Raw genomic sequence first — 23077 nt, forward strand, 5'->3', positions numbered from 1 at the left:
GGTTGGGAAGGTTTAGAATTGCAGTTCAGATCAGTCTGGAAGTCAGTCTGAGAGGAGGCCACTCGGGAGGAGTGGGGATCCCTGGAAGACGGATGGAGGAAGGAGTGCTGCAGCTGCCTCAGTGATCTGAGCCAGCTGGCACGGGAAAGGAACAGAAGGAGAAGGACTTAGAACTGCAACCTAAGCTTCCATAAGAGAGAGAAGGAACAGTGCGGAACGAAGGAGTAGGAGAACAGAGAGGAGTTGTGGGTTGGAAGAGGAACCCTGCCTATAGGTTCTCAGCGCAAGGCCGGGGCCCGGTCCCCGAGGTTGTATGGACACTTATGGTTCTGCAGCAGACACCGGTGGAGTAGTTGGCTGTAAATGCACTACTCCCATCTAAGACTTGGGGCACAACAGCAACTGAATAGAGAGCCAGGACTCCGGAGAAAGGAGTCCCCAAGAGAGGCTACAGCTGTCTGTCATACAAGTAGAGTTGTTAGGAACATCTGACAGGAGGAACTTCAGAGTACCACGGTACTGGAGCTCTTCACACTAAAAGGCGCAATAGAGGAGTCGTTCAGGAGAGGTACATGTTGACGGAGTGTTGGAGAGGAGAATCCTGACTTGCCCGGGAGGTTGATTGAGTCTCGGCCCCGGAGGACACGGCATGGAAGCGGGCACCAGTGTGTACCACAAACTGTGAGTAAAGCTTTGGAACTACAAGCCCTGGTGTCTTCCATTCAATTGTGCGCCAACACCGCCAGCACCGCTACATTTGGGTACCAACATTCCTCACACCGCCTGCGCCTATTCTCATCTATTGCAACTACACTGCCCTGGGGCTACAGCTTCACCTGTGGGGAGCTACACCATCTATGCTGCAACACACCACCAGCCCCAGAGGGTCTGCACGCAGCGTTGGCTTAACATCTTGCTTGCCAAACACCACAGGTGGCGTCATGAACTATCACATAACTACATTACAAACCACCATTGATTTGGGCGCCTAGGGCCACAGACCGGGTCACTGCCGCTGTGACACCTTTTCCCCTGACACCGGCCCGGTACCGAGTACCCCACAGCCCTGGGACGGGGTGACCCAATAGCGTACATTAAGCAATAAAAAATCAGTACGATGACGGCGATGCCAAACTTGCTTGTTTTATTTTTACTGTTTTTTGCAGAATTAAAACATTTATTTCTCAGAAATACAAAAAAAATTCATTTGTTTCACCATTTTCTGAACGCCAGATCTTTTATATTTTTCCTCAGCCGGAGTTGTGGGAGGGCTTGAGATTTGATGAGTGAGCTGCTGCATTTTTATCACTCTTTTGGGATACACGTCACTTTCTTGTCAACTTTCTATTTATTTATTTTTTTTGCAAGTAAAGTGATAAAACCTACAATTCCGGCATTGAATTTGCTTTAACATAGACTGTTATGGACACAACAGAAACCACTTGTGAGTCCTTTTTTATGTATGCACTTACTTTTCTTTTATATAATACATTTTTAATAGAAAAGTGTTTTTTTCTTTTTTTAAACACTTTATTTTTATCAGACATTACAGTACTCGGCATTGCACTGTATTATTACCAACAGCACAATGTCTTGGAAAAAGCTCAGAAGTCAAGACAACTCATCAACACCTGTCAGTCAAGTCACATTTTGGGCAAATCTATGCAGTTGACAACCCCTTTGTCTAACCACTTAGAGACCAGACTTAGGGGCCCTATTGTCAGGCGTTGGGTTCCTGTCGCTGCACAGCAGGAATTCTGAGCCTTGCCTTCGGCGGTCTCCCATTCCTCTCCAGCTGCAGAGGCGACTGCTCAGCAGACTCATTGATCCCAGCACTCTGCTCAGACCAGCATTGTGGGTTTGGTTGCTGCTGCCGCCACCTCTGGTCCAGCTATAGCAACGCATGCTGGGCAGCAGCGAGCTACTCCAGGGACTAAGTCCTCCTTTCGGTCCACTGAACATGCCCGTGGAACGATCTCTCATTGGAGATTGGAGGTCACATTCTTAGGTCCTTCTCCAGCTCGGATTGGAGCATCAGGAAGGTCCCGGAAGGACGCTGCTATAAAAGGTTCGCATGGCCGCCTGGCCATGCGCTAGTATAGACAGTTATAACTTGTGTGTGATGATGATGGATGCATGGATCTGGTGCCTGACTTATTATGAAACCCCTTCCCTTTGATACACATGTTGTAGAGTTATCTTAGTTTAAGTCAGCGCCTTGTAGTGGCTAAGCCTAGTGCCACAGTGCTTCCTAGTCACAGCACCTCTCTCAGCTCCATATTGTGCCATCCATCACAAGGCACCTAGTGACTGTATCCCCCAGCGCGGCGCCGTGCGCAGGTCTAGCGCTTTCATCCTTAGTCCGGGTGGTTAGTGGCTTCCGCCAGAGCGGTGCCATGCACACTAGTGTGGTACTTCTTTGTTTCTTGCTGGCTCCGCTGCAGCGGCGCCAAGCGCTAGTGGACTAGAGGGACTCTAACCCCGTGTCCTTGGGGTGGAGTCCTGTGTCTGTATACTAGCGCTCATCCGGCCGAGCCCTGTGAGTTTAACAGGCTTCGGCATTTACATTGTGCGGCACCGCGGTTCTGTGTATCAACAGAACTCGCTCCTGTTCACACCGGGTGACACTAACCCGCGTGTGTTCATTTATTATTTGCCATATAGTCTCTGCCATTACTGAGCAGCAGGTTTCCATCTCTGCACAGTGGACCCCAGGCTGCAAACGCACCTTTTACCATCTTTATTATTTGGTGCGTTCCGCCAGCCTGTAACACCTATTTATGTCATTAATGTTCTTTTTTTTTTTGGCACATAAAGTCACGTAATCCTTTAAAATGTTGCACGTAAGCCTTCAACTGTCCCAAAATATAAAACAAAAAAGAGGGACAAGCCAGCGCTGCCTAAGGTTAAAGCGCAATACGTAAAGTGCATATGCACATATTAATTTCTAACTGTACTTTAAAATGATACATTTAGCAAATAATTGATCAATTTTTTGAGCCACCCCGCCACACCAAGGCATTCTCATATGGGGCAGTCCTACTTTACGTTTTTAATATTCGCTGTGCCATTACGGCCTCCTAAATAAATTAAAAGCAAGACTGCATAAAATGCAAAATGTACCTGAAGCGTCTCAGAATCACTCCCATGGCGCCAGAAAGGGCGAGCGCAGATAAAGGCTGACTAGGTCTGGACATGGACATATCATGTCTGGCAGTGTGGAGGCTGGACCTGAAATGTCTATAACCTGGTCGACCTTTATCTGCGATTGTCCTTTCTGGCACCATGGGAGTGATTCAGAAACGCTTCAGGTACAGTTTGCATTTTATGCAGTCTTTTAATACATTTAGGAGGCCGTAATGGCACAGCATATATAAAAACGTAGAGTAGGACTACCCCATATGAAAATGCCTTGGAGTGGGGGGTGGCTCAAATAATTGATCAATTTTTTGCGAAATGTCTTATTTTTAAATAGTTAGAAATCAACATGTGCATATGCATTTTATGTATTGTGTTCTTACCATAGGCAGCGCTGGATTCTTTCTCTTTTTTATTTGTCCCAAAATATAATCCCACAAAAACTTTACTTTAGCCATGGACCGGTGTGAAATGTGCCACAAAAAATTGCAACATTTGAAAAAGTCGTATTTCTTCAATATGCCTAAATGCATCTAAATACAAAAAGTTCTCGAAGACAAATCAAAAACCTTTAAAAGAGAAAACAACATAAAAAGTGGCGCAAAACTTAGAATAAGGAGCAAGTACTTATGTGGCGCCCCTGAGGCTCAGTTGCCACAGAGGTACTGCATCTTCTCCTAAGGTGTAGTGCCCCACCATCCAGGTAAGGTGGGAACTCCTTTCCACGCTCCAACACTCGCACCCCACACAACAGGGAAGTTCTCCACAACCACATTGCGGCTCAGTGCTTAGAGAGTAGCAGAGCACCTCTGGTGGATCCCTGCATGGAACACTGGATGTGCTGGGAGGTGGGTGGAGTTGAGATATATAATAGAGTGGGAAAGTGTAGGATTACAGGTTCAGTCTGGCAGAAGGTCAGGCGTGTAGGAAGTCACTCAGGAGTGAGGATCCCTGGAAAAAGGGATGGAGGAAGGATTGCTTCAGCTGCCTCAGTGATCTGAGCCAGCTGGCACGGGAAGGGAAAAGAAGGAGAAAGACGTAGAACTGCAACCTAAGCTTCCTTAAGAGAGAGAAAGATCAGTACGGAACGAAGGAGTAAGGAGAACAGAGAGGATGTGGGTTGGAAGAGGAACCCTGCCTATAGGCTCTCAGCGCAAGGCCGGGGCCCAGTCCTCGAGGTTGTATGGACACTTATGGTTCTGCAGCAGACACCTGTGGAGTAGTAGGCTGTAAATGCACTACTCCCATCTAAGACTTGGGGCACAACAACAACTGATTAGAGAGCCGGGACTCAGGAGAAGGGAGTCCCCGAAGCAGGCTAAAGCTGTCTGCCATACGAGTAGAGTTCTTGGGAACATCTGACAAGAGGAACTACTGATTACCACGGTACTGGAGATCTTCACGCTTTAAGGCGCAATAGAGGAGTCGTTCAGGAAAGGTACATGTTGGCGGAGTGTTGGAGAGGAGCTTTCTATCTGGCCTGGAGGTTGGCTGAGTCCCTGACCCGGAGGACACGGCCCGGAGGCAGGCACCCTTGTGTACCGCAGACTGTGAGTAAAGCTTTGGAACTGCAGGCCTCGGTGTCCTCCATTCATTCTTGTGCCAACCCGCTCAGCACCGCTACATCTGGGTACCATCCTTTACACTGCCTGTGCCTTTCCACAACCATTACAACTACACTGCCCTGGGACATCAGCCCTGCCTGTGGAGGGCTATATCATCACCGCTGCACCATACCATCTGTCCCAGAGGATCTGTCTGCAGCGTCGGCTTAACACCTCCCTTGCCGAGCACCACAGGTGGCGTCACAAACTATTCCACTTAAACTACATTACATTCCCCCATTACTTGGGCGCCCAGGGCCACGGACCGGGTCACCGCCGCTGTGAAACAGTCCCGACACCGGCCCGGTACCGAGTACCACACGGCCATGGGAGGGCGACCCACTAAAGCCGCTAATAAAGAACTGATTGCTCCAGAAATTCGTTACGTATTAAAATTGCTTTATTTTTGCCCCCTGTCAAGACCCCTGTGTCTATTCCTATAAAGGGGCCACCATACCAGAACGTGACCCCACTTCATGTTGCCTACGAATGTTCATCATGGTCTCCATTCTGATTGGAACTTTAATCAGTGTTAGAACCCTGTATATTAATGTCATCACGTCATCTCCTCAGCGTGTGCCGGTACTAAGGGAATCATAAGCGGGGCTGCTGTCATCCGCTAAAATAAAAGGAGAAATTATCCACAAATATGGCTGCAGATCCTTGAATACAAGACACCGGACCTGTCATTTGTACTGCAATTTGGAAATTGAAGTGTTAAAGGGATTTTCCGCTTTAAGAACAGTGGCCCATAAACAGTGTCAATCATGTAGATGGCACAAGCCGCTGAACTTAGTGATTGCCTGCAGCGGTGATGTGAGTTGTGATACATATTCCACTCCTGCCAAAACAGCGGCGGAGAGTCGGTGCAGGACCCAGGGCGTGTGAATCCCTGCTCTGTCTGGTATACTTCATATATGAGTATTTTAGGTTTACTTTTCATAACATGGAACAACTTTTTATATGAAATTACAGATATGTTTTCATTTGGGGCAGATTTTTATTTTTTTTGCAGAGTGCTACTTCTGACCACTGTCACTTTATGAGGTTATAGCTCTGGGACACGTCAACGGATCCCACTGATTCTGAGAATGTTTTTTGTGACATATTGTTCTTCATGTTGTGGCAAAATTTCTTCGATGTAACTTGCGTTTATTTATGAAAAAGATAGAAATTTGGCAAAAATTTTGCAAATTTTTGCAATTTTCAAAATTTTAATTTTTGTACCCTTAAATGAGAGAGATATGTCACACAAAATAGTTAATAAATAACATTTCCCACATGTCAACTTTACATTCAGGCTCGGACTGGCCCACCGAGGTACCGTTGGATCCCTCGGTGGGCCCCGCCCCCGCCCGACCAGGAATGTCACTGAACAAGTCCGCTCGCGGCCCAGCTGCTGGTACCTGTGAATCACAGTCACCTCTCCTAGCATGTCTCTTGCAGCCCCCTGTGCTTATTCCATCTTCAATCTCAGCGATGTTCTATCTTCCTGTATTCAGCGGCCGCTCATTACCTATGCGCATAAGTAATGAGCGGCTGATTACATATGCACATATGTAATGAGCGGCTCAGCTGAACCACGTGGACGCTGAAAGCAGGAAGTAGAACAGCGGTGAGATTGAAGATGGAATACGCACCGGCCTGGGGCTGCAAGAGACATGCTAGAAGAGGTGGTGAGTGCCTCTGTCCCCTCTGTTTCCATTTGCATGACTGATGATCACTTACGGTACCCCATTTGTCTGTTCCAAAAACAGTACAGATATGTGAAAGGTCTGGACAGACGTGAGCACCGCCTAACTTTTCTGTCAGTGCCTGCAACTTACACGCTGCAGAATAACAGACTCCTGTACACCACATAAGCGCCTATTGTCACATCACATTTATTAGACATACGCATTTTCAGAATACCTAAAGCTGAGAAAGCTGAGCACAATTTATGCTGCCATGGGCAAATATTCAATATGGATCCATGCCCTCTTACCCTAGCTTCACCCTCCTTTTATAACTAATCCCCCGCCTGTTTCAATTTACATATCCTACATAATATGGCATCACCTAGTCCTGTCCCTGCGCTCTGCCCTGTCCTGTTCTTGTGCTCTGCCCTGTCCACTCAGCTGCACTCTGCCCTGTCCCTGCGCTCTGCCCTGTCCCTGCGCTCTGCCCTGTACCCTCAGCTGCACTCTGCCCTGTCACTGCGCTCTGCCCTGTCCCTGCACTCTGCCCTGTCCCCGCGCTCTGCCCTGTCCCTGCACTCTGCCCTGTCCCCTCAGCTGCACTCTGCCCTGTCCCTGCACTCTGCCCTGTCCCCTCAGCTGCGCTCTGCCCTGTCCCTGCAGTCTGCCCTGTCCCCTCAGCTGCGCTCTGCCCTGTCACTGCACTCTGCCCTGTCCCCTCAGCTGCGCTCTGCTCTGTCCCTGTGCTCTGCCCTGTCCCTGCGCTCTGCCCTGTCCCCTCAGCTGCGCTCTGCCCTGTCCCTGCGCTCTGCCCTGTCCCTGCGCTCTGCCCTGTCCCCTCAGCTGCACTCTTCCCTGTCCCCTCAGCTGCACTCTGCCCTGTCCCTGCACTCTGCCCTGTCCCCTCAGCTGCGCTCTGCCCTGTCCCTGCACTCTGCCCTGTCCAGTCAGCTGCGCTCTGCCCTGTCACTGCACTCTGCCCTGTCCCCTCAGCTGCGCTCTGCCCTGTCCCTGAGCTCTGCCCTGTCCCCTCAGCTGCGCTCTACCCTGTCCCTGCGCTCTGCCCTGTCCCCTCAGCTGCGCTCTGCCCTGTCCCCTCAGCTGCGCTCTGCCCTTTCCCTGCCGCCGCTCTCTTCTCTTTGGGTATGTGCACACATTGTGGATTGTGCTGCGGATTTGGCTGAATCCGCAGGTAAAATGACCTGTGCTTTACCTGCAGATTTAGTGCAGATTTTGTGCGGATTTCGCCTGCGTTTTTACACCTGCGTATTCCTATAATGGAATGGGTGTAAAAACGCTGCAGATTCCGTACAAAGAAGTGACATGCTGCAGAAAATAAACCGCAGCAAATCTGCGTAGAATTTTCCGCAGCATGTGCACAGCGGATTTGGTTTTCCATGGGATAACATGGTACTGTACACCGCATGGAAAACTGCTGCGGATTCGCAGCCAAATCTGCAACATGTGCACATACCCTTCCTCTGCCTGTGCCAACGCTCTCTTCCTCTTTCTCTGCCTGTGCCAATGCTCTCTTCTCTGTGCCGCTACGCTCTGCATGCACCTGAGTTTTGTACAGGCCACAATATGTTTTGCGCTGTACACAAGAAATGGCCGTCAGTGTCACATTCCAATCTGCCTGCATTAGCGGACCTGATGAGGCTGGTGAACTGACTGCAAATCCATGTCTGGTTGGCTGGATAATCCTGCATGAAGGTTTCGCTGCCTGACTCTCCGCTGGGCGTTTTCTGAGCGCTAGTCGGGTTGTGAAATTCTCATCTTATAAGGTCCCAGGATTATACAATCATTCCTACAAGCCGTGCACCAACCGGAGGAGCACAGGAGGGAGCGCTGAGTAATTACAGGGGGTGGGAGGGTGAATGCACAGGTTACACAGCCTGGAGCTGTAATACTCCTATGTCACGGGGAGCGCTGCTCCTGCAGCTGTACATTCTATCATTCCACAAGGGAGAGACGGATGTGAACTACAGCTCTGGAAAGTAATACAGCAGGTAGCTCAGGATCAGTAATGAAATGTTATAATTCTGTATGGAGGCCTATGTGGTGCCTATAATACTGTATGGAAGACTATGCGGTGCCCGTAATACTGTATGGAGGACTATGCGGTGCCCGTAATACTGTATGGAGGACTATGCGGTGCCCGTAATACTGTATGGAGGACTATGCGGTGCCCGTAATACTGTATGGAGGACTATGCGGTGCCCGTAATACTGTATGGAGGACTATGCGGTGCCCGTAATACTGTATGGAGGACTATGCGGTGCCCGTAATACTGTATGGAGGACTATGCGGTGCCCGTAATACTGTATGGAGGACTATGCGGTGCCCGTAATACTGTATGGAGGACTATGCGGTGCCCGTAATACTGTATGGAGGACTATGCGGTGCCCGTAATACTGTATGGAGGACTATGCGGTGCCCGTAATACTGTATGGAGGACTATGCGGTGCCCGTAATACTGTATGGAGGACTATGCGGTGCCCGTAATACTGTATGGAGGACTATGCGGTGCCCGTAATACTGTATGGAGGACTATGCGGTGCCCGTAATACTGTATGGAGGACTATGCGGTGCCCGTAATACTGTATGGAGGACTATGCGGTGCCCGTAATACTGTATGGAGGACTATGCGGTGCCCGTAATACTGTATGGAGGACTATGCGGTGCCCGTAATACTGTATGGAGGACTATGCGGTGCCCGTAATACTGTATGGAGGACTATGCGGTGCCCGTAATACTGTATGGAGGACTATGCGGTGCCCTTAATACTGTATGGAGGACTATGCGGTGCCCGTAATACTGTATGGAGGACTATGCGGTGCCCGTAATACTGTATGGAGGACTATGCGGTGCCCGTAATACTGTATGGAGGACTATGCGGTGCCCGTAATACTGTATGGAGGACTATGCGGTGCCCGTAATACTGTATGGAGGACTATGCGGTGCCCATAATACTGTATCGAGGACTATGCGGTGCCCATAATACTGTATGGAGGACTATGCGGTGCCCATAATACTGTATGGAGGACTATGCGGTGCCCATAATACTGTATGGAGGACTATGTGGTGCCCATAATTCTGTATGGAGGACTATGTGGTGCCCATAATTCTGTATGGAGGACTATGTGGTGCCCGTAATACTGCATGGAGGACTATGTAGTGCCCATAATTCTGTATGGAGGCCTATGTGGTGCCCATAATTCTGTATGGAGGACTACATGGTGTCTCATAAATCTGTATGGAGGCCTATGTGGTGCCCATAATTCTGTATGGAGGACTACATGGTGTCCCATAATTCTGTATGGAGGACTATGTGGTGCCCATAATTTTGTTTGGAGAGATACGTGGTGCCCCATAATTCTGTATGGAGGACTATGCGGTGCCCATAATTCTGTATGAAGGACTATGCGGTGCCCATAATACTGTATGTAGGGATATGTGGTGTACTGTATGCTATGCCAGGCCTGCCATTGCCATTAATAATCCCTCTTCTGGATTCTTCTGTTTGGTTCTTGTATGTGCGGTGATGGCGCTGACATCCTTGTGTTCAGACATCTTTTCTCCAAGTCTCTAAATTAAAATGTCCACTATTGTACTAATGTACGGCGAGGGGTTCCGTCGGTCCACGCAGCTAATCGCACGGGTACCAGAGGCTTTCGCCGCTAAGACCGGCAGGCAGCAACGCTGCCTGGCTGGTCCGGGCGAATTTTAGCCCCCCCTGCAGATCCGAAAGCTTCGATTGGCTGGGCTGTGTAGCATCTACCATGGAACGCTTGTTGGGACAAAGTGATCCCTATACCCCCTACGTCAATCCTTGGGGGTGTAGATTCCAAAATGGGGTCACTTTTTAACTTCAAAGTAACACAGGTCAGATTTGCAAAAAAATGGCCTGGGCATGAAGGTGAAAACAGGCCTGCGGCCCTAAAGGATTAAATGAATCGTAGTGCGGAAAGATCTGCAGCATATGAACATCGGTGCAGCTTTTAGTAGAATTAGGATGCTGAAATGAAGCAGATTTGGCGTGGGATATACGGCAAAAGAACCCATGGTGTAATTCCGCGATCTCAAAGCCTAAATGTTGAGTTGTACATTACTGTAGGTGGGCCCCTAAAATTCATTCCCTTGGTGGGCCCTACACACCCCAGTCCGACCCTGTTTACATCAGCACAATTTTGGAAACATAATTTTTTTTTTGTTAGGACGTTATAAGGGTTAAAAGTTGAACAGCGATTTCTCATTTTTCCAACAAAACCATTTTTTTTAGGGACCTCCTCACATTTGAAGTGAGTTTGGGGGGTCAGTACAGCAGAAAATACCCAAAAGTGACACCATTCTAAAAATTGCACCCCTCAAGGTGTGCAGAATCACATTCAAGAAGTTTATTAACCCTTCAGGTGCTTCATGAGAACTAAACAAACGTGGAAGGAAAAAATGAATATTTTACTTTTTTTTCACAAAAAATTTACTTTGGAACCAATTTTTTTTATTTTCACAAAGGTTTCAGGAGAAAATAGACCCCAAAATTTGTTGTGCAATTTATTCTGAGTACGCCAATACCCCGTATGTGCAAAGCCAATGCTTGGGTGCATGGCAGGGCTCAGAAGGGAGGGAGCATCGTTTGTCTTTTTGAACGCAAAATTGTCTGGAATCAATGGTGGGCGCCATGTCGCATTAGGAGACCCCCTGAGGTACCTAAACAGTGGAAACCCCTCAATTCTAACTCCAACCCTAACCCCAATACATCCCTAACCCTAACTTTAGCCCCAACCCTAACCCTAACTTTAGCCCTACTCTAACCCTAATGGAAATAAATTAAAAAAAATTATTTTATTATTTTTCCCTAACTAAGGGGATGATAAAGGGGGTTTTATTTACTATTTTTTATTTTGATCACTGATAGTGTCTATCACAGTGATCAAAATTAACCAATAGGAAAATTTTCCTATTGTTCCCGGGTGCCGGTCGGCAAATTTCGGAGGGCGCACTACACATGCGCCTGCCATTTTCTTCCCGGAGGAAGACACCACCGTCAGGGGGGGACTTCATGGGGGGGATGCAGTGACACCGGAGGTACAGGGGGTTCACATCAGGGGAGATAGAAATTAAATGGGAAATCAGACTTTTTTTTTGCAGTCGTAGTTATTCAGTTAATAACGGCGATCGCAACACTGGGGTCGGTAAAAACCGACCTGAATTATGTTCTCTGGGGTCTCAGCTACCCCGGTAGCTGAGACCCCAGATAAATTACGACGCTGGGAGGCGCTATGCACTTATTTCTTAGATATCCCAAAAGAATGGAAGAATTAGGCGCATCACAAGAAGAGTAAATGCAAATAAATTTTATTAATGCCCATATGGCATAAAAACAAGAGAAGAGACAGACAGGTGTGAACACCACACCGGTAATGCATCAATCCATAAAAAAGGGTTGCATGATAGAACATTGGTACATGTATACAATGTAGCACATCAACAATAATGCAAAAAAACCCCTGTTTGGGAGAGAACAGACAATTCGCGGCACCCTAAGTGCGTAAACACAATATTGTAGTCTTTAAAGGGTGCACAATTTTATGCACTCACCTGATAGAAGACTAATATAGCTTTGGATTATGTATCCTCAAAAATCCTTCCTTTTGGGATACTTCTCAGAAGACAGGGCTTGCAGCTTGCCTCGGGTGGATCCAAGTGAAAGAGCCAGGTTCAGGCTCACACAGGATGAGTAAATCAAGAAAAACACATCCAGACCATAAACGGCAGCGCTTCCCAGGACTCACATCCAAAGATGATATTCCATATTTTTTTATTTCATAGGTTAAAAAAGAGATACAACGCGTTTCGGATACAGTGTATATCCTTCATCAGGTATCATAAAAACACAGTACAAATCCCCATTGCTGAGACCCCAGATAAATTACGACGCTGGGAGGCGCTATGCACTTATTTCTTAGATATCCCAAAAGAATGGAAGAATTAGGCACATCACAATAAGAGTAAATGCAAATAAATTTTATTAATGCCCATATGGCATAAAAACAAGAGAAGAGACAGACAGGTGTGAACATCACACCGGTAATGCATCAATCCATAAAAAAGGGTCGCATGATAGAACATTGGTACATGTATACAATGTAGCACATCAACAATAATGACACATAAGCGCATGTGCGCTGAAAAAAAGGCTACAAAGCAAACAAAGAAGGATAAAGTGCTATGTGCATATCTATAGTTAAATAAACCTATGTTGGACAAAGCATTGGAATGATCATGAGCCTGATAATGGAGCTAAGTGAACATAATATTTTAATATACCATATGGAAATATATATATAGGCGCATACTGAAGGTGCTGCCTGTTATATCAATGCCTAACCCCCCGAGGAAGCTGACGCGAAACGCGCGTCAGGGTTGTCTTTTCACCCCCAGGTATGCATCCAGCACTTTGCTGATATTTGTTTACATTAATCTGGTGTCTGCATGTTCAGCGGGTATTGTGCAATTCTTCCAGGCTGCTATTTTTCATGTGCCAGCATCTGGGCCATTAGTATAACTTTACTTGGAATCTTTGGATACCTTTTGATTGATATATAGTTTGGTTGATTTATGGGCATTGATATAACAGGCGGCACCTTCAGTATGCGCCCATATATATATTTCCATATGGTATATTAAAATATTATGTTAATAAAATTTATTTGCATTTACTCTTCTTGTGATGCGCCTTATTCTTCCATTCTTTTGGGATATCTATTATATTAGGAAGGGCGATATGTATAGAGACCTCCTTAGGACTCATCGCACTTATTTCTTAGTGCCGTCAAAAAGCGACGCTGAGGAGTAAGTACCCTTAATTGCCGCCATTAAAAAGCATATCTGCGGTCGTTAAGGGGTTCAAGAAGTTTAAAACCAGAAGAATCCTGCATGGAAGATTTTTCTTTATCAGCTGTAAAAAGCAGATTTTCAACAAGAGTACCGATGAGCAGTTGTAGTGCAACAAGGACAGATTCCAATGGTGCAGCAAGGAGGTCCAGATGGAAAAAAAGAAGCTGTTGTGGCAAAATGTCAACAGGAGTAACAGTAAAATCCACCAATAAGAATTAGCAATGAAGAACTGGAACAGCAGAACTGATTTGCACAACAAATTGTCATGGTGGACTTAGCGATATAGCAGAGCTGGTTTTGTTACAGAATTCATTATAGATCTGGAAATGGTATGGGAGATTTGATTTGGTGATAAAGCAGAGCAGAGCTTGCCACATTAAAGAGCTAGCTGCGGTAAGGCAGAGTTAAATCAGAGATATAGCAGAGCTACCTTTGCCACAGAGTATTTGGCATAACTTGGAAATAGTATTGTAGAGTTACCCTGCAAAGTAGTAGACCTGGGTTTATCATAAAGTCCAATGTAGAACTGGCCAGCCCAGCATAACGATGTAGCAGAGCTGGGTTTCCGTGGAGGTTAATACAGAGTTGGTGCAGGAAATCAATCCAAAGTAGAACCATGGATGCCACCTTTATAAATACGCAGCATGCCGCCCCCTGAGCCCTGCTATATGGCTAGAGAGAGAAAAATGTCACTGAAGTGCATTGGGTTGCCATTGTAACCCAATGTGCAGAGGGCCCTGGTGGCAGCAGAGGATTGAGCGCCTGGCACTGGATTCAGGAGAAGTAACAGTGCTTTCATGGTGCTTTACATTTTTTCAGCTATATTTCCATAGAGTAGTCCAAGTCCATGCTTCCATGGCCGTAGTAGTAGTAGGACAACCATTAGGCTATGTGCCCTCTGCGTCTTTTTCTGGCAGATTCCTCCTAGAATCTATGTTTAGGTGCTGAAAAAAAATGAACATAATCCACAGCAATGCCAAAATGACATTGGTGTGCTCATGTTCTGTCTCCCGGCATGTCTTTTCATCGCTTTAGGGTTTGGGAAACACAATATGATTAAAAGAAGTGAGATGCGCATTCTTCTGATAGCTTCCTCTAGAAAGCCACCCTCTCTCCATACTTTCAAATACAGATTAAAAAGACGATGGAGGCTGAGCCATTGCAAGAACGATAGCAAAACCATTTCAGAAAGCAGCTTCACCTGGGAAAACTCAGCAGGTGCGCTGACATCTTAAATAAGCCACGTGTACATTCTGTTTCTTCGGAAACAAGGCTGGACTGGGACTAAAATTCAGCCCTGGCATTTGAAGCTACACAGGCCCACTAGTCACATGGTGACTATATAATATTTTTGTACAGTTGTAGGTTACAAGAAGTGAGAGGAGATTAACACGACTATATAACATGTAGTCACAGCTGTGCCCAGTATTTCAGCTCAGTCCTATTTATTGCTTTTAGGTACAGTACTACTCCCAAAGCTCTTTCCCCTTTTGTACGCATGGTGACAGAATTCCTGGCAGAACTGCTATCCATTGGGCAACCAGACCCCCTGGTCATAGCTGCCTGTTTTGAGTTCATTCTCTGGTTCACCAGTTGTGAGTTCCCCTTCTGGACTCCCTCTGGTGGTGACGGGAGGTGGTGCGGTTGGTTTGATCGGTGGAGATCTGCCACCTGAGAATGAGGATGACGATTGGATCTCAGGATTCTCAGATTGGATTTAAGACAGCCGACGCCCTATTCAGTTTCTGGTGATTCCTTCTGGCATGTCAGCTCTTGGTTTTCAGCTCTGCTCCAGTCATTAAAAGCTAAGTTTTTCTGATAAAGTTCACACTTCATTTTGTTGGTCTATTCAGTTTTTTGTGTGGTCTGCCAGCCCCGGCTGGGGGCTGAGCTGAATTTCCACTCTTATTTATCAGTATTTTGCCAATTGGCTTTTTGTCCCTTACTCGTTCGGTCTCTTTTTGCTCTGTCTCAGAATATTTCAGAGTGCTGATATAGTGGGAGAAGTCTAGTGACTTCAGGGTTAATTTTGCTATCAGAAGTGTTGGACATTATTTTTGTAGGGTTTTTTGCAGGTTGCAGATAGTGTCTTCTCTTTCCTTTCCTGTCTAGTTAGTTTGGGCGCCATCATTTGCTCAGCCTATTTTCCTGCCTGTGTTTGTGCCTTCATCTTGTTTCACCGTCAATACATGTGTGGGGGCTATCTATTCCTTTGGGGTCTGCTCTGGGGCAGTTAGTTTTCCCTTTTCTTGCTTTAGGCTTATGTAGTCCTCCAGCCGTGATGAGGCGTCTAGGTTCATCGTAGGCACGCTCCACGGCTACTGCTAGTTGTGTGGTAAGATCAGGGATCTGCAATCTGCATAGTTACCAACCACTCTGGTTTTCTGTGGCTTAGCTTGTTTTGCTTTTTCCTCCTCGGTGACCCATTCATAACAGCTGCCCCTATCATACCTCCCAACTTTTGAAGGGAAAGAGGGACAAAGACTGCGGCGTGCTGCGCACGCCGCTGCAGATTTTAGGTCACGCCCGGCCACACTCATTTCACAACTAGTCACACCCATGTCCACACCTAATCACACCCATTTAGCACTGCTGATCACACTGACTGGTACTGAGGGCACAGTGGCTGGCATTATGGGCACACTGACTGGCACTAAGGAAGAGAGAAAACAGAGAGAGAGAGAAAAAAGAAAAGAGAGAAAGAAAGAGCAGAGAGAAAGAAGAAAGAACAGAGAGAGAAAGAAAGGGGAAAGAAAGAAAGAAAAGAGAGAGACAGAGAAAGAACAGAGAGAGAAAGAAAGAAGTAAAGAAAAGAAAGAACAGAGAAAGAAAGAGAGGAAAGAAAAAGAAAGAGGGGAAAGAAAGAACAGAGAGAGAGAGAAAACAGAAAGATTAGAGAGAGAAAGAACAGAGAGAAAGAAAATGAGGGAAAGACAGAGCAGAGAACGAGAAAGAAAGAACAGAGAAAGAAAGAAAAAGAGAGAAAGAAATAAAGAAAGTTTCTATAAAGATACTATAGCATCCCGGCTCCCATTGTAGTGCCCACCTGAGCCTCCCGATGCAGGACATATCATGATCCGCTCACATGGCCGGCATCCCCGATTCCAAGGCGATCCAGCTGTCTGCGCTGTCGGAGGAGGACACGGTGATGGATCTGAAGCATTCCAGGTTCCGTCACAATCTCCTCAAGAAATTATCTCATTTCCGGTCAGCTTCCAGCACATCACTTCAGGTGAAACATCATGTGTGTGTTTTAAAATGCTCCTCGGGGCTCCGCAGTGTAATCCTGTGTCCGTGGGAAAAGCCCGCTTTGTATGCTTCGTACACACTTGGCTCCGCTCCGTACATCCCGTACACATATGGCTCCACTCCGTACACACACGGCTCTGCTTCGTATACCCCATACACACGCGGCTCCGCTCCGTACACCAAGTACACGCGCGGCTCCGCTCCGTACACCTCGTACACACGGCTCCGCTCCATACACCTCGTACACGCGGCTCTGTTCCGTAAACCTCATACACACACGGCTCCTCTCCATACACTTCGTGCACACACGGCTCCGCTCCGTAGACCTCGTACTCACGCGGCTCCGTACACCTCGTACTCATACGGCTCCATACACCTCGTACACATGGCTCCGCTCCGTACACCTTGTACATGCGGCTCTGTTCCGTACACCTCGTACACGCGGCTCTGTTCCGTACCCCTCATACACACACGGCTCCTCTCCATACACCTCGCACACACATGGCTCCTGTTATGATTGAGTCACCGTAGGAGGCAGAAACAAAAATAGGAGCTACGTCCAGAAAACCAGAGAAGTTGGCAACTATCAGATTGCAGACCCCTGAACCTATCAACACAACTAGCAGTAGCCGTGGGGGGTTCCTACGATGCCCTAGACCCCTCGATCACAGCCGGAGCGCTAAATAGCCTAAAGACAGAAAAGGAAATCTAAACTGCCCCAGAGCAGACCCCAAAGTAAAGACAGCCCCCAACATATAATGACGGTGAAGCAAGATGAAAAAACACTCACACAGGCAGAAAGATAGGCTGAGCAAACGATGGGGCCCAAGCTAACTAAACAGAACAGGAAAGGAAGGTTGCTGTCTGCAAACTGCCAAAACCCTATTAAAAACATAAGCCAACAAGCTGATATGGAAAAAGACCCTGAAGCAGCTAGGCTTCAAAAACTAAATCAGCACTCAGGTATTTTCAGAAGACAGAGCTAAAGGAATCCAGCTCACCCCAGCAGGGAATGGCAGAAATCCAGAAAAACAAAGCAAAACAAAGTGAAAGCACAAATGCAAAAAGCCAAGCAGAAAACTTAGCTTTAGAAGAGCAGGAATTCAGACTGGTCTCCAAGGATCCCACAGAGAAATCACCCGCAGGGCAGAAGGGCGTCGGCGGCCTTATATCCAGTCAGTAACTCCACTCAGCCAGTCATCATCATTAGGCTCAGGTGTTTGATAATCAGGCTCACTACCTTTCTTTACCAGAAGAGGGAGTTCATCGGGCCTCAGTAGTGAAGGGGAAAATGAACTCACAACAGGCTCTGCTCCGTACACCTCGTACACACACGGCTCTGCTCCGTACACCTCGTACACACACGGCTCTGCTCCGTACACCTCGTACACACACGGCTCTGCTGCGTACACCTCGTACACACACAGCTCCGCTCCGTACACCTCGTACAGACACGGCTCCGCTCCGTACACCTCGTACACAAACGGCTGCGCTCCGTACACCTCGTACACACACGGCTCCGCTCCGTACACCTCGTACACACACGGCTCCACTCCGTACACCTCATTCACACACAGCTCTGCTACATCTACCCTGTAAACCCCTCCTGACCCCAAACATACCTCATCCAGCACCATGACAACAGCACAGCAGAGATTTGCAGACACCATGAGGCAAGACTGAGCGCGCAGGACCTGTGATGAGGTCACAGGAGGGGCGGAGTCAGGGGGGGTCACATGATCAGGGGTCTGAACAAAGGCTCCTGATCATGTGACCCCTGACTCCTCCCCTCCTGTGACCTCATCACAGGTACTGTGAACAGAGAAGAGAGCAAGCAAGCGGGGGGGGAGTCTCATGCTACAGCGAGGAAGGGGTGCGCGGGGGGGGCGTGGCGGCTTATCTCCCTGCGGTGCGGGAGGGTTGGAAACCATAACCGCCGTGCCCACAGAGTCCCGGCGGCAGGAGCAACAGCCAGACCAGTGGCCGCATCAGCTGGCAAACGGCCAGATGATCGGGCGCTGCCTCCCGCGGCCCACATGACAGCGGCCCAGCGGGAAAATGCCCGGTTGGTTATATTACCAATCCGGGCCTGTTCGGAAAGTAAACTTCTATGAGATAACCATCAAAGATTTCATTGAAAAGTGGTCTTCGAGAGACATGGCCTACTTAAACAACACAGCTCTGTCCACCATTGGCAGCTGCCAGGCACTCAATAGAAGCAGATCAGCAATCTGGCCGCTGTTGACGCTGAGAACATCATTGATGACCTGTCCTTTTGGCTAGGTCATCAATACTAAAGTAGTGGAACAATCCTTTAAAGACTAACTCATGTTTAAATTTTTATTTTATAAATCAATAGTGCACATGAAAATAAAAAAAACTTTATAATATATCTTATCAGAGAAACCTGCTCCTTTCTCTTTCTCGACTGATCATTCACTCTCAATTCATGGGTAAAATCTGTATTCGGTGTCTACGGATTTTCTCATTACTGAGAAACAAGAAGAATGTTTGTGCTTTTAACCCCTTAAGGACCAAGCCAGTTTGTAGGTTAATGACCAGGCCTAATTTTAAAATCTGACCACTGTCACTTTATGTGGTTTTAACTCTGAAACGCTTGAACGGATCCCGCTGATTAAGAGATTTTTTTTTCCCCTGATGTATTGTACTTTATGATAGTGGTAAAATTTCTTCAAAATTTCTTGTATTTATTTGTGGAAAAAAATGTAAATTTGGCAAAAAAATTAGAAAATTTCACAATTTTCAAACTTTTAATTTTTATGCCCCTAAATCAGAGAGTTATGTCGCACAAAATAGTTAATAAATAGCATTTCCAGCAGGTCTACTTTATATCAGCACAATTTTGGAAGCATAATTTTTTTGTTAGGAAGTTATAAAGGTTAAAAGTTGACCAGCGATTTCTCATTTTTCCAACACAATTTACAAAACCATTTTTTTAAGGACCACCTCACATTTGAAGTCACTTTGGGGGCCTATGTGACAGAAAATACCCAAAAGTGACATCATTCTAAAAACTGCACCCCTCAAGGTGTTCAAAACCACATTCAAAAAGTTTATTAAACCCTTTACGTACTTCATAAGAATTGAAGCAATGTGGAAGGAAAAAAATGAACATTTAAATTTTTTTCACAAAAATTTTACTTCAATTTTTTTTTTAATTTTGTCAAGTGTATCAGGAGAAAATGAACCACAATATTTGTTGTGCAATTTCTCCTGAGTACACTGATACCCCGTATGTGAAGGAAGACCAATCTTTATGTGCACGGCAGAGCTTGGAAGGGAAGGAGCTGTCATGGTTCACTGGGGTTGCAGGTTAGGTGGTTTAAGAGTTAATGTGGAGGGCCTCTCTTTGGGATCTGGGGAGGGTTCTTATAGCCTCATGGTGGAGCCATTCTCTATCTTTTATACTCTGAGCTGAGTGTGCCTGACCCTGTTCTGCCTGTGCTTCATGCCTATCCCTGTATGTCTGCTTGGTTTTTGATTCGGTCCCGTCCCTGGTAAAGTCTTCCGTCTTCTGATTCTGTACCTCGCCGCCCTCTCTGTGCATGACCTTTTGGCTACGTCTGGATCTCCCGTTTGATTGTCCCTGCTGTACCTCGCCGCCCTCTCTGTGCATGACCTTTTGGCTACGTCTGGATCTCCCGTTTGATTGTCCCTGCTGTACCTCTACGCCCTCTCTGTGCATGACCTTTTAGCTACATCTGGATCTCCCGTTTGATTGTCCCTGCTGCACCTCGCCGCCCTCTCTGTGCATGACCTTTTGGCTACATCTGGATCTCCCGTTTGATTGTCCCTGCTGTACCTCGCCGCCCTCTCTGTGCATGACCTTTTGGCTACATCTGGATCTCCCGTTTGATTGTCCCTGCTGTACCTCGCTGCCCTCTCTGTGCATGACCTTTTGGCTACGTCTGGACCTCCCGTTTGATTGTCCCTGCTGTACCTCTACGCCCTCTCTGTGCATGACCTTTTGGCTACGTCTGGACCTCCCGTTTGATTGTCCCTGCTGTACCTCTCCGCCCTCTCTGTGCATGACCTTTTGGCTACATCTGGATCTCCCGTTTGATTGTCCCTGCTGTACCTCTACGCCCTCTCTGTGCATGACCTTTTGGCTACGTCTGGACCTCCCGTTTGATTGTCCCTGCTGTACCTCTACGCCCTCTCTGTGCATGACCTTTTGGCTACGTCTGGACCTCCCGTTTGATTGTCCCTGCTGTACCTCGCCGCCCTCTCTGTGCATGACCTTTTGGCTACATCTGGATCTCCCGTTTGATTGTCCCTGCTGTACCTCTACGCCCTCTCTGTGCATGACCTTTTGGCTACGTCTGGACCTCCCGTTTGATTGTCCCTGCTGTACCTCTACGCCCTCTCTGTGCATGACCTTTTGGCTACGTCTGGACCTCCCGTTTGATTGTCCCTGCTGTACCTCGCCGCCCTCTCTGTGCATGACCTTTTGGCTACATCTGGATCTCCCGTTTGATTGTCCCTGCTGTACCTCTACGCCCTCTCTGTGCATGACCTTTTGGCTACATCTGGATCTCCCGTTTGATTGTCCCTGCTGTACCTCTACGCCCTCTCTGTGCATGACCTTTTGGCTAAATCTGGATCTCCCGTTTGATTGTCCCTGCTGTACCTCGCCGCCCTCTCTGTGCATGACCTTTTGGCTACGTCTGGACCTCCCGTTTGATTGTCCCTGCTGTACCTCTACGCCCTCTCTGTGCATGACCTTTTGGCTACGTCTGGACCTCCCGTTTGATTGTCCCTGCTGTACCTCGCCGCCCTCTCTGTGCATGACCTTTTGGCTACATCTGGATCTCCCGTTTGATTGTCCCTGCTGTACCTCTACGCCCTCTCTGTGCATGACCTTTTGGCTACGTCTGGACCTCCCGTTTGATTGTCCCTGCTGTACCTCTACGCCCTCTCTGTGCATGACCTTTTGGCTACGTCTGGACCTCCCGTTTGATTGTCCCTGCTGTACCTCGCCGCCCTCTCTGTGCATGACCTTTTGGCTACATCTGGATCTCCCGTTTGATTGTCCCTGCTGTACCTCTACGCCCTCTCTGTGCATGACCTTTTGGCTACATCTGGATCTCCCGTTTGATTGTCCCTGCTGTACCTCTACGCCCTCTCTGTGCATGACCTTTTGGCTACGTCTGGACCTCCCGTTTGATTGTCCCTGCTGTACCTCGCCGACCGCTCTGTACATGACTTTAGGCTACGTCCTGACCTCTCTTTGATTGTCCCTGCTGTACTTCGCCGCCTGTCCTGCGTATGACTATATTGCTTTTTTGACCGGGCTACTGTCTCTTTCCCTTCATCGCTGCATTGCCTGTGCAGCTGTCGGCTCCCAGAGGGGCTTGGCTGTAGCTCCGCCCCTCTCGCTGACACGCTGTCACATGACCGCAGGTCCTGTGGGTATTGAGTGATTTCACAGCACCTCTGCTCCCCGCAGGTCCCGGTTCCTGGTTACTTATACCCACGCTAGACACCGGACACTCGACCCCTTGTTGTTGGGGGTAAGAGTCCTCTATATTTCCCTGTCTGTATCCCTGTAGCCGGGTTAGTGGTTACCACAAGTCCACACCTGACAGGAGCACTATTTGAGGTTTTGAATGACAAATTGGCTGGAATCGAGAGCGGACATCATGTCGCGTTTGGAGAGCCCCTGATGTACCTAAACAGTGGAAACACCCCTTAAGTCAGGGGCAGGCTGGGCCGGGTGGCAGGGAGGAATATGCCCCCTGGGCCGCTCCCCCAGGCGCACACGGGCCGGCAGCTTTCTCTGAGCTGTGCATAGCTGTCTTACCTTGACAGCTGCGCAGCTCCGACTCTCTCCCTCCGCCCTCCCTGGACTTCTGGTCATGTGACATGGCTGTAGCTAGAATGTAGGGGCTCCTTGCAGATCCTGACTACAGCCCATACAGTCTAGCTGCTGAAAGTGATACAATGCATGGTGGCGGGCTCCTTCCAGGTACAGCGTCTGCCATGACAAGAGGAGCTGCAGCTGTGCCTGCTGGGGATCACTGGTGAGGTAAGTATGAAAAACGTTTTCTTTTTCTTTATCAAATGAATTAAATGGGTGAGGGGGCTGCCAATGATGAAAGGGGGCTGCCAATGGTGGAGGGGGCTGCAAATGAAGAAAGGGGGCTGCCAATGGTGGAGGGGGCTGCAAATGAAGAAAGGGGGCTGCCAATGGTGGAGGGGGCTGCAAATGAAGAAAGGGGGCTGCCAATGGTGGAGGGTGTGCTGCAAATGATGGAGGGGGCTGCAAATGATGGAGGGTGTGCTGGAAATGATGGAGGGTGTGCTGGAAATGATGGAGGGGGTGCTGGAAATGATGGAGGGGGTGCTGGAAATGATGGAGGGGGTGCTGGAAATGATGGAGGGGTGTGCTGGAAATGATGGAGGGGTGCTGGAAATGATGGAGGGGGCTGCAAATGATGGAGGGGTGTGCTGGAAATGATGGAGGGTGTGCTGGAAATGATGGAGGGG

This window comes from Dendrobates tinctorius, unplaced genomic scaffold, assembly GCF_039654945.1.
Source record: "Dendrobates tinctorius isolate UK_male_01 unplaced genomic scaffold, ASM3965494v1 ptg000201l, whole genome shotgun sequence".
NCBI classification, from domain to species: domain Eukaryota; kingdom Metazoa; phylum Chordata; class Amphibia; order Anura; family Dendrobatidae; genus Dendrobates; species Dendrobates tinctorius.